Source organism: Mesoplodon densirostris, chromosome 1 (assembly GCF_025265405.1).
Source record: "Mesoplodon densirostris isolate mMesDen1 chromosome 1, mMesDen1 primary haplotype, whole genome shotgun sequence".
Lineage (NCBI taxonomy): Eukaryota > Metazoa > Chordata > Mammalia > Artiodactyla > Ziphiidae > Mesoplodon > Mesoplodon densirostris.
The window spans coordinates 88136042-88146810 of NC_082661.1; the positions used below are offsets into that span (position 1 = coordinate 88136042).

Genomic DNA, 10769 nt, shown 5'->3' on the forward strand with positions numbered 1-10769 from the left:
AGTCTTTTGATAATAATAATGCAGTTGACCATTTTAAAATGTTTTTTTAAATTATCTAAGAAATCTGAACACACTACTAACACTTTGAAAAAGAGAAAATAAAATTCTCCCTTAAGACCCTCACCTGACCTAACCATTAATAACATTTATATATCTCTTTCCAATCTTTTAGATTGCCATATTTTATATACCTGTAATCATACAGTACATAAAATTGTCCTGGAATTGTTTTTACAAATCATTATATCATTATCATTATCACATAAGCATTGTGTTAATCAGGGCTCTCGGGAGAAACAGAATATATGTATTCGTTATATGTATAAATAAATAAATAAATAAATAAATAAATAAATAAATAAAGTGAATGAATGAGAGAGAGAGAGAGAGAATTGGCTCACCCAATTATTGAGGCTGGGAAGTCCCAAAAGCTGCAGCCAGCAAGCTGGAGACCAAGAAGAGCCAATGTTTCCATCCAAGTCTGAAGGCTGGAAAAGACCAATGTTCCACGCAAGCAGTCAGGCAGGAGGAGTTCCCTCTTACTCAGCCTTTTTGTCCTGTTTAGGTTGTCAATTGATTGGATGAGGCCTACTCACACTAGGCAGGGCATTCTGCTTTATTCAGTCTACTGATTCAAAGGTTGATCTCATCCAGAAACACACTCACGGACAACACTGAGAATAATGGGCAGCAAGTATCTGGACACCCACAGCCCAGTCAAGTTGACACAAAAAATTAACCATCAAAAGCATTTTGTATGATATATAGTTTTCGTGAGCATAATTTACTTAGCCATTTTGGATTATGGTATTTTTTATTGTTTCCTGTTTTTTCCCACTTAAAATTAACACCATGATGGACATGTTCATGATACGAATATTTCCGTATTTAAAACCGTTTCTTTGAAAACCCCCCAGATGGGTTTCTTTTTGTTTCGGGGTTGGGACATGTGTTGAGTTTCCTAGTGCTGCTGTGACAAAATGCCACCCACTTGTTGACTTAAAACAACAAAAATTTATTATTCTAGAGCTTAGATGTCCAAAATCAAGATTTTGGCAGAGTTAAGCCTGAGGAAGAATCTGTTCCTTGTCCCTCATCTAGCTTCTGGTGGTTGCTGGCAGTCTTTGGGATTCCTCTGTGTAAGGATACATCACTCTAGTCTCTGCCTCTGTGTTCACATGGTACTCTCTTCTCTGTGTCTGCACATGACCTTCTTGAAGGACACCAGTCATTGGACTTAAGGCCCACCCTGATCTAGTATGATCTCATCTTAACTACTTAATCTGAAAAGACCCTATTTCTAAATAAGGTCACATTCACCGGTACCAGCCTTAGGACTTCAACGTATCTTTTTAGGGGGACACAATTCAACCCATAGTAAGGTGTCTGGCTATTCCTGATAGGTATTGTCAGATTGTACTCTAAAGGCCTGTATTTATTTAAAATATGCCAATTCTTATAATAATATTCTAACAATTATATTCTTATAATTGTTATATCTTACTGCTGATTTGACTCTTTTATCATTTTGGAAATGACACCTTTTTTCTCAGGTGAGCCTTTTTGGCTAGGACCAGAACTGCCGGCAGTATTTTTATACTGGGAAAATGTATAGGCTCTCATAGGCTATTCAGAGTGCTGGGACAGCCAGCAAAGGGTGCTGGGTTACTCCAGCCCTTCCAAGTTGTATGGAATGTGTGTAGGTTACCTCAGGAGATAAGGACATACAACATATCAGGAGCACTTGGGCATTGCAGTCTAATGACGACTTGAACATCATCCTGCAGCTACTCAGTTAAACCTCAAGAGCAGACATGGAAAGCTCATTCAGTGTTTACTCCAGTGGCTAGCAATTTTATCTTTCTGTCAGTAGCAGGTATCAGCTGCTCCGTAGCAGACTAAGCTCCATCTGGTAGGCTACTTCTTATCTGTGCTTTTATGTCTTTTGCTGCTAACAATTAACTGATCTTAATCTCCTTATAGCTTCTGTTCAGTCATGGCTTCTACTCTACTATGGCTTCTGTTTCTTGCCCCCTTTCGGTGTCTCTTGGCTTCCATCCATACTATTGTCTGCTGGTTCTGATGCTGAGTGTTCTCAGTTCAAGCTCTTCAAGAGAGTGATGCAAACTAGATTGGCCAATCCTCATTCCTGCTGAGCACAGTACTAGGTTAAGTAGAACTCATATGACAGGCCTCATGGGTAAGGGCCAGTCATTGATGACTGTCTTTGAATCTGCCGGTTGTTCCTTGTGCAATCAACCATAAACATGGTGGTGAATCCTATGTTAATAAATATGATGACTCAGACCAAGAAGCCTCTCTCAGAAGGGGTATCAGACAGTCTGAGGCTTTCCCAGTGGGCTCAGTGCAATTAGCAGGCCGCTGGCATGGTCTATCCACTTGACACTTAGCTCACATTTCCAGCTCTACATATGTATGTTTCAGGACAACAATAACTTTTAGGTGATTGAGAAGTCTTCTAGAGAAGAATTCCTGGAAGAGAGGACAATAGAGCACAGTCTTGAAGGATAGTTAGAGTTGATTAAGGAGGGAGGAGAGTACCAGGCAGAAATTATAGATTGAAGAAAGGCATAGACAGGAAACATTATGCGATGTGTGGGAAACTAAGTAGTTCAGTGTTACTAGGATACAAATGTTGATACAAGACAGTGTAGGCTTGTGTAGGAACTGATTTATGAAGACCTATTTGCCAAGTTATAGAGCTTGGACTTTTGGTAAAAGGAAGTCACTGAAATGTTTTAAGCAGGGAAATATAATAGCTTTTTCTAGTTCAAGTGTAAAATATAGGTTTAAAGGGAGCAGAACTAGCAGCATATTAACTTGTTAGGAAGCTATCAAAATAGCCATGCCAGAGACAATGAGGGCAGTGATAGTACAGATGGAGAACAGGGTACAGATTTGAGGAATGTTTGGAAGATAAAACTGGCAAAACTTGATAATTGGAATCATATAGAGACTGAGTGTCAGGAATGAGTTCAGAATGACTCCCAGGTTTCTTGCCTGGTTACCCTATGAGTGATGTCCCTTTAACTGAAATATAAGGACTTAGGACAAAAACAGGTTTGGGGGAGGAGATGAAAGGTGCATACTGAGTTCAGTTTTGGAGTGCCATAAATACACACATATAGATATATGCATCCAAGTTAAAGTGTCATTTCTTCAGAGAAAGCTTCTCTGACTATTTGTAGGGTACAGATCTCCATCTCTTAACATCCTCTGCTTTTCTGTTGTGCTAATCACAATTTAAGGTAAGTGACCAATTGTGCAGTTAACCATTAATGTAATCTTCAGGAGGACAGACTCTATTTCCCTGGCCTAGGCCAGCACCCTCTCCACAGTAGGCAGTCAGTAAATATCTACTGAATGAATGCTAGGTGCATCTCAATCACCTAAGAGTTAGTTATTGTTATCCTGTACCTTACATATACAGAGCTGGAGATTCTGAGAAAGAAAGTAGCTTGTGCATTGACACACATTGAGTGAGAGTAGGGTAACCAGATTTAGCAAATAAAAATACAGGATGACCAGCTAAAATTGTATTTCAGATAAAAAACAAGTACTTATTAGTCCCAAATATTGAATCAGATAGACTTACACAGCTCAAAGTGAGTGGCATTTGACTTAGAACTATGTGACACCAAAGTCCAACTCTTTCTACTCTGCCACTAAGATTGTACACCGCTCCTATACTGAAAGCTTTCTTGGGGATTATACCAGCACCAATCCTCTTCCCCTGTTAATAAAAGTTTTTGTTTTATTTTATGTTGTTTTGTTTTAAAAGTCCTGCTTTGATGGAAAGTAACTCAGTTTGTCCTGGATGCAGACCAGGAACCAGTGGATTCCAGAAGTTTTATTAGAGTCTCTCTGGGATGCCTTCTCCAAATATAAAGGTAAACTAAAACAACTTGGACCTTCTGCAGTTATCAGATACAGGGAAATGAGTTAAAGGACTCTCCTGAGTAGAACTGTTCCCCACCCACTTCTGTGGTATTTTGAGCCACTCAGGAGCTGTGGTCCCTATCAGATGATTATGTACGTCAAAAACGATTGTTTATGAGTTTCCTCATAGATGTTCTGAATTGTTCTGGAAACAAGATAACAGTGTGGTTCTGGCAATTTTCCTGAGCAAGCTTTAGGGCTATCCTGTGTGGTTAATTTGATCTGTGGAGCTGCTGCGTTATGGGTAATTTTGAAACACGAGGTTTACTTATCTGTCTGCCTATCCTAGGTGACAACGTTTAGGTATTGGTTCAAGGGGCATACCGGGATTTTCTTGAAGGGCCTAGAAAGGCTCCTGTGCACTCTCTCTCCTTCTCTGTCTGTACGTATGTATGATTCTACATAGAAAGACACATGTAAGTCCTTTACTAGAACATTAATAGAGATTATCTAAGCAAAAAAAAAAAAAATTTCCGAACAAGCAGCTCTTAAAAAAGGAAGATATAATATTGGTCAAAATCATCACAAAGAGATAGGTAAATTCTTTGGATTAATATAAGCAATGAAAACATGTAAGCTCAGGATTTGATGTGCAGGCTCTTTTCAAGAGAAGTTTGCAAGAAAATATTTCCAGAAGTTGACATTTCCACATGGTAAAAAATTTCGGAGCAGAGAGCACCTGTTAGAACCTTGAGCCTCAAGCATGACTACGTATTACCAAGGACAAGACAAAAAGATTGTCATCTTTACGTTCCTAATGGTTGATTTTTACCCAACAATATAGGCCCATTTTCCAGATTGATTTCTCCTCCCTGAAGCCACCAAGCAGCTGCTATCATTTATAAGGATTACTGTCAAATTGTTTTTGAAACATTTTTATCTATAGAAGGCAAATGGAATGCAGAAGACCTGGCACGTTTCCACGGAACAAACTTGCACGCTTCAGCTGTATTTTAGGCTTGTCTCCCAGCCCAGACTGGGTTACAAGCACAGGAACAGTCACAAAACATTATCTCTCTTGCTGCACTTCTACCTGCTACACAGAAATTCCTCCTGGCTGATTCTGAAAGGCCAGGAGGGAGGTCACTTGTGTTTGCTAACTCACTCTCAGCTCACACGTGGTGGCACTTTTCCTTCCTGCCCTCTTCTCTGGCTTGCTGTGGTGGTGTCCTGAAGCTGTCGATATTGTCAAGGTCCTATTGGCTTCGACCAAAACTCTGATTTGTGTGATGCTGGACAAAACTATCTTGTCTCCTGAATTTCCTCTGGAGAGTGCTGCCTTGAGTTTCTTAAGGTCTACAAAGTTTAGTGAAATAGCTCTTTTAGTTTTTATTCACGCTTTATTGCAGCCCTTTCCACCTTGGACATAGAATTACGTCCATGGGAGTTGGATTGAAAGACAATGTGAGTAGTAAACACCTTGGTCTACTCCCTCTCTTGACTTTCTTCCCTCCCCATTGCCCACTGTGATCCTTTGTGCTTGGACCAAACTTGAGGATGTGGACTCTTTTGTATGTTTGGATGAGTTCTTTCCTTCCCAGAAGGCTCTTCAGTCCTTTAGGCAAGCAGACCTATTGTGGGCCACCCTGCCAGCCTTCTAGACATGCTCAGACACACCTGAATTACAAGATGAATGTGGCATACAGTACCAAACCCACTCTGCTTCCCATGAATTTAGATTTGGAGTTCCAGGTATAACAAAGTGCTTACTGGGATAGAAATGTAAGAAATCCAGCCAGTGCTTGAAGCTGATAGCACTTCCCTGGTGTAGGTGGGCACAGTGGGTCTTCTTTTTCAGGATAGTCATTTAAGTGATCCCAAAAGGTTAGGCAAGCAAAAGGTACACAGGCACCCATTGCCCCAGGAGAAGGGTGGAACAGAATCCTAATGTAAGACATCTCTCAAGACCCCTTGTTTTGCATGGCTGGTTGCTGGAGAAAAGGTAGGTAAATTTGCCTAGATGCCAAGCAACCCCCTGGGAGAAAAGGAGGTAGAAAGCCTTTTAAATGTCAGTTCATTAGAAACTTCCTGATGGGTTGGGATGGTTCTGACAGATTTTCCTGCAGTTTGAAAGGCTAATAGCCTAGAGGCGAGCACACTGTAAGAGATGAGGAACCTGGTCTGATGGATTCATGGGGGCAAGGAGGAGATCTGTACAACATGGCTAAGGCTGGAAGGCCTTCCTGGGACCCCCTCTGGCCTAGAGCTCTCAGCCTTTGGAACAAAGACTGTGAACATGTGTACTGGCTGGCTCTCTCCTTAAAGCCCAGTATGGCAGTACCTCAGCCTGGGTATGGTATGGGATAGCAAGAGCATCAGTCCACCAAGAGACAACGTCCTTTGACCTGTGTGGGACCCATGGCAGCAACCAAAGCAAGGGTCTCTTCTACCTAGTGCTTGGAATCAAGACTGACTTTTTTTGAACTGAGTAGGCACCTGGCTTTTTTGGCAATTCATGTCAGTTAAGGGTTGCGGAAGTGGGAAGGGCTCAAGATTGAGATACTGGACTTGTTAATAACTTGCAGGTGGGGCTAAAACAATTAACTGCTAAAATTAGCACTATGACTGATAAAGCCTCTAAACTGATAAAGCCAATCACATGGGTTATATGAGCAGAAAGAAAGGGCTCATTCACCTTCTGTTAGTTTTAAGATTATTGTCCACGGTAATTTAGGGCTCAAATGAGATTGCTTATTTATACTTTTAAAAAGTAGAAGTTAATATGATTGTTTGCCCTACCCTGGTCTCTTAAATAAGCTAGATCCATTCACACAAGTCTTTGGAATTAATCCAGATGGTCTCCTCTTTGGTGCCACTCACTGGCTCTTGCCCCGTGATTCCTGGTTCTTTGATTTGAGTCCATCTTTAGACCTCAGCTCTCACTGTCTGCCTGGCCCTCTTGGATGGTTCTGGGCTAGATTTTCTAGTATGGCAGAGATTCTCTTTTTCCAGCCAAGCCTTTAGCAAATGGCTACCTTTCTCCTGCCATCAGTGCAGCTACTGAGCTGCTTTCTTCTTAGTGGAAGAGGAAAAGCCACAGCGCTTGGAAACAAGCCAAAGAGTTCACTCCAGTGCCCTGTGTCTCTGTGCCATGCACTAGTCTTTTTGAGCTGTTTCACACTCTGCTGCTTCACCTGTGGAATGTGGGGATTAAACTAAACGGACCCACCATGCATTATGTATTAAAAAACAAACAATTATTTTTTGTGCTGGTGGTGTTTGTAATAATTTTGAGATACACATACAAAAAAACCCCCAAAAAATGTTTACTTCAAATCAAATGCGAACTTTTGCCCTGGAGTATTCATAGTGCATTGATAGCTCTTAGTTTTTGACAGGATCATGATAATGGAGTTTTTAGAAGTTAAACCCTTGAAAAAATGATTTTTTTTCACAAAAATGTATTTCCCCTTATGAAGAGGGAAAGATGGAGGTTGATTAGAGAGTTGATACAATGGAAAGAAATGCTGAAATCCTGGTATTAATTTTACCTTAAAAATCTGGAGTTTTTATTCACATCAACTTGATAATTAAGCAAAAGCAGTGGAGAAATTTGCCCAAGACTTGGTCTTCCCACCTTTATTCAAATTACTGTCTTTATTACTTTCCATATCTTAACAAGGGAAAAACTGAAAGTAAGGGAGGTGTGTGCCCCACAATGAATGCACTCATACCTTCCATCACTGAAAATGAGAATGAGCAAGCAATTTGTTTTTCCACATTCAGAATCATATTAAAAAAAAAACTCAAGTTTTTAATGGCATTAAGATTAGAAGCAATCAACAAAGACAAGGAAATTTGCTGGAAGGAATGAAATTCCAACTTAAATCACAAATCCAAGAAAACATACTTTACTGGTTTGATTGATCATATCAGGAATCCCCTGCCCACACTCAAAAACAATCTCTTTTCCCTGTAACAGATCTTTTTAGTCACACAAGAACGTGTGTCTCATGCACACAATCATGAAGATATTTTTTAAATCAAATTCTTAAGAGGTTTGTTAAGACTGCTTGTATCTTTCTTTGAGATTCTTTTGACAAGAATTATCAACTACAGAAACCTTCTAAGATTTCAAACCTGAAGATTGTGTTTAATTTTTCTTTGGGTGGCAGGGGAGTGGGGGGAGCCTAGTCAGTAAAGACAGGTCTACTTTTTATCTTTAGTGAAATCACAATGAGTAAACTGAAAGGAAGATTGGGTTGGGGTTTATGCAACTCAGTTTCTTCCTCTCTACCCCTCTATGCTGCTCTGCCTACAGAGAGATTTACCTTTGCCTCTCTGTATTCCAGCTCTTCACTCTCAGAGCACTGATACTCAGTCCTGGGCAATTCTAACATTTCTGGTATGCAGTCTTAGATTGAATGAACAAGTTCAACATTTCTTTGGATCAGCCTGTAAAAGCAGAGTCTCCATCTGAAAAATATAACAGTCTCCATCTGAGTTATAAAATATAACTCAGTATTCATTCGAACTGACATGAACATGAATCATTTGGAGCTCTGTGGCCATACATGTCAAGAAATATTTATTAGATACCCATTTATGTATAAAACTGAATGAAAGGCGGGATAGTGTGGTCTTTGTGAGCTTCCACCATGGCGTACCGGGGCCAGGGCCAGAAGGTGCAGAAGGTGATGGTGCAGCCAATCAATCTCACCTTCAGATACTTGCAAAATAGATCTCGGATTCAGGTGTGGCTTTATGAGCAAGTGAATATGCGGATAGAGGGCTGTATCATTGGTTTTGATGAGTATATGAACCTCATATTAGATGATGCAGAAGAGACTCATTAGAAAACAAAGTCAAGAAAACAACTGGGTCGGATCATGCTAAAAGGAGATAACATTACTCTGCTGCAAAGTGTCTCCAACTAGAAATGATCAATGAAGTGAGAAATTGTTGAGAAGGCAATACAGTTTTTTTTAGGTGTGCTTTGTTAGAAGTGTAGTTCTAAAGCATTTATTCATATTGTTTTGCTCACCTTTATGTTATTACCAGATGACAATAAATGCTGTGGGATTGTTTTTATTAAAATATTTACATTAAAAAAAAACAATGAAATAAAATGTACAGTGAATACCATAGGCACAGTCCTGACCCTAAAAGGAACAGTTGATAACAATAGCAATGATAAGAGCAACCACCACTTAGCAGGTACTTACCATATGGCAGCCATTTATATTCTCATTTAATCCCTAAGCCACTCTAATGTAGATACTATTATGACTCCTTTATGGAGAAAGAAAATGAAGTTAGGAAATATTAAGCAGTTTACCCAAGGTTGCATGACAAACACTATGCTTGTCTCTGAAGAACACACTACTGGGTTGTATTCCCCTTGAGCCTAAGTGAAGGCTGAGCATGTAAGACTGGAGAAAGCCTCTTCCCCACCTGTTTGCTGGACTGTAAATTTGTAAGTGCATGGGGTCCTTGGATGGAGAGGGAAATAGAGAAAAGAACAGAATTTCTTCTCCACATGGCCTGATACTGGTCTCCTGGAATGACTCCGTACAGAGAGAAAAGGAGGAAGTGGGTACTAAAGGAACCATAAAATATATCTATAGGTTTTTTTGTGGTGGAGAAGGAAGTTTACAAAAGAAATATATCCTACTTAAAAATTCAAACAATACAGAAATGTATAAAATAATCTCACCAGAAAATATTGCTGTTAATGGTTTATGTATATTCTTCTGGACTTTTTCCCACATATAAATATATAATTATTTAAAATAGGATTGTAATATACACAGAAACATTTCATCTAATAATACGTTCTATAATTCTTTTCTTTTTTTCTTTTTCTTTTATTTTATAATTCTTTTCATATCTTTATCTCCTTTTTCTGTAGAACTACTTAGTATTTCATTGTGTGGTTATACCATAATTTATCTAATATCTCTATTTGGACATTTAAATTTTTTTACAAATATTCTACAATAAATATTTGTATGCACACATCTTTGCAATGTGTCTAAAGCAAATCCCTGTAAGCGGAATTGTCAGGTCAAAGGAAAGGCATATTAAAAATTTTAAGGACTGTTGTCAAATGCCCTCCGATGAGATGGTACCATTTTATATTTCCACCATCAGTATAGGAGAGTGCCTATTTCTGTACACTGTTGCCAGGACTGGATATTATTAGTCTTTTTAACATGTGCTAGTGTGATGGGTGAAAACTGTATCTTGTTGTTTTGATTTGAATTCCTTTCATTGTTATTAAGTTTCAGCATCTTTTCATATGTTTATTTAGCTACTTGTATTTTCCTTTTGTGAATTCCTAATTCTGTCTTCTTTTTCTGTTGGGAATTTAATGATATTCTTATTGATTTTGATGAATTTCTTGTATATTAGGGATAGTTTAGCATTTGTCTGCTATACATATTGCAAATTTTGTTTCCTAATTTGTCTTTTGTCCTCATTTTCTTCTTCTCCTCTTCTTCCTTTTTCCTTCTCTCTCTCCCTCTCTCTTTCCCATATAGGTGTTTTAAATTTTTATGTCAAAAGTTTTTATGGCCTTTGGACTTCATATATTTATTAGAAAGGCCTTTCACAGTTCCAAGAGTATGCAAGTATCAATTCCTGTTTTCTTTTAGAACCTTAATTTTTTTTCATAATCAGATATTTGATCTAACTTTAATTCACTCAAATTTAGCTAGGAATCCAGGTTTTCAGGTAAAATCATTAGCTTTAAAATGTCTGCCATTAAAATGTATATATTTTTAATGTGTGAGCCAAAACAACCTCAGTGGCCAGATGTGGCCGTGAACTGCCATTTTGTGACTTCTAGTTATAAAGATTTCACATAA

General features: G+C 38.8%; 1 pseudogene; it reads left to right on the plus strand.

The window, feature by feature from the left end:
- The first annotated feature begins 8531 nt into the window (after positions 1-8531).
- Positions 8532-8979, plus strand: LOC132483550 (small nuclear ribonucleoprotein E-like; annotated as a pseudogene).
- Positions 8980-10769: the final 1790 nt, after the last annotated feature.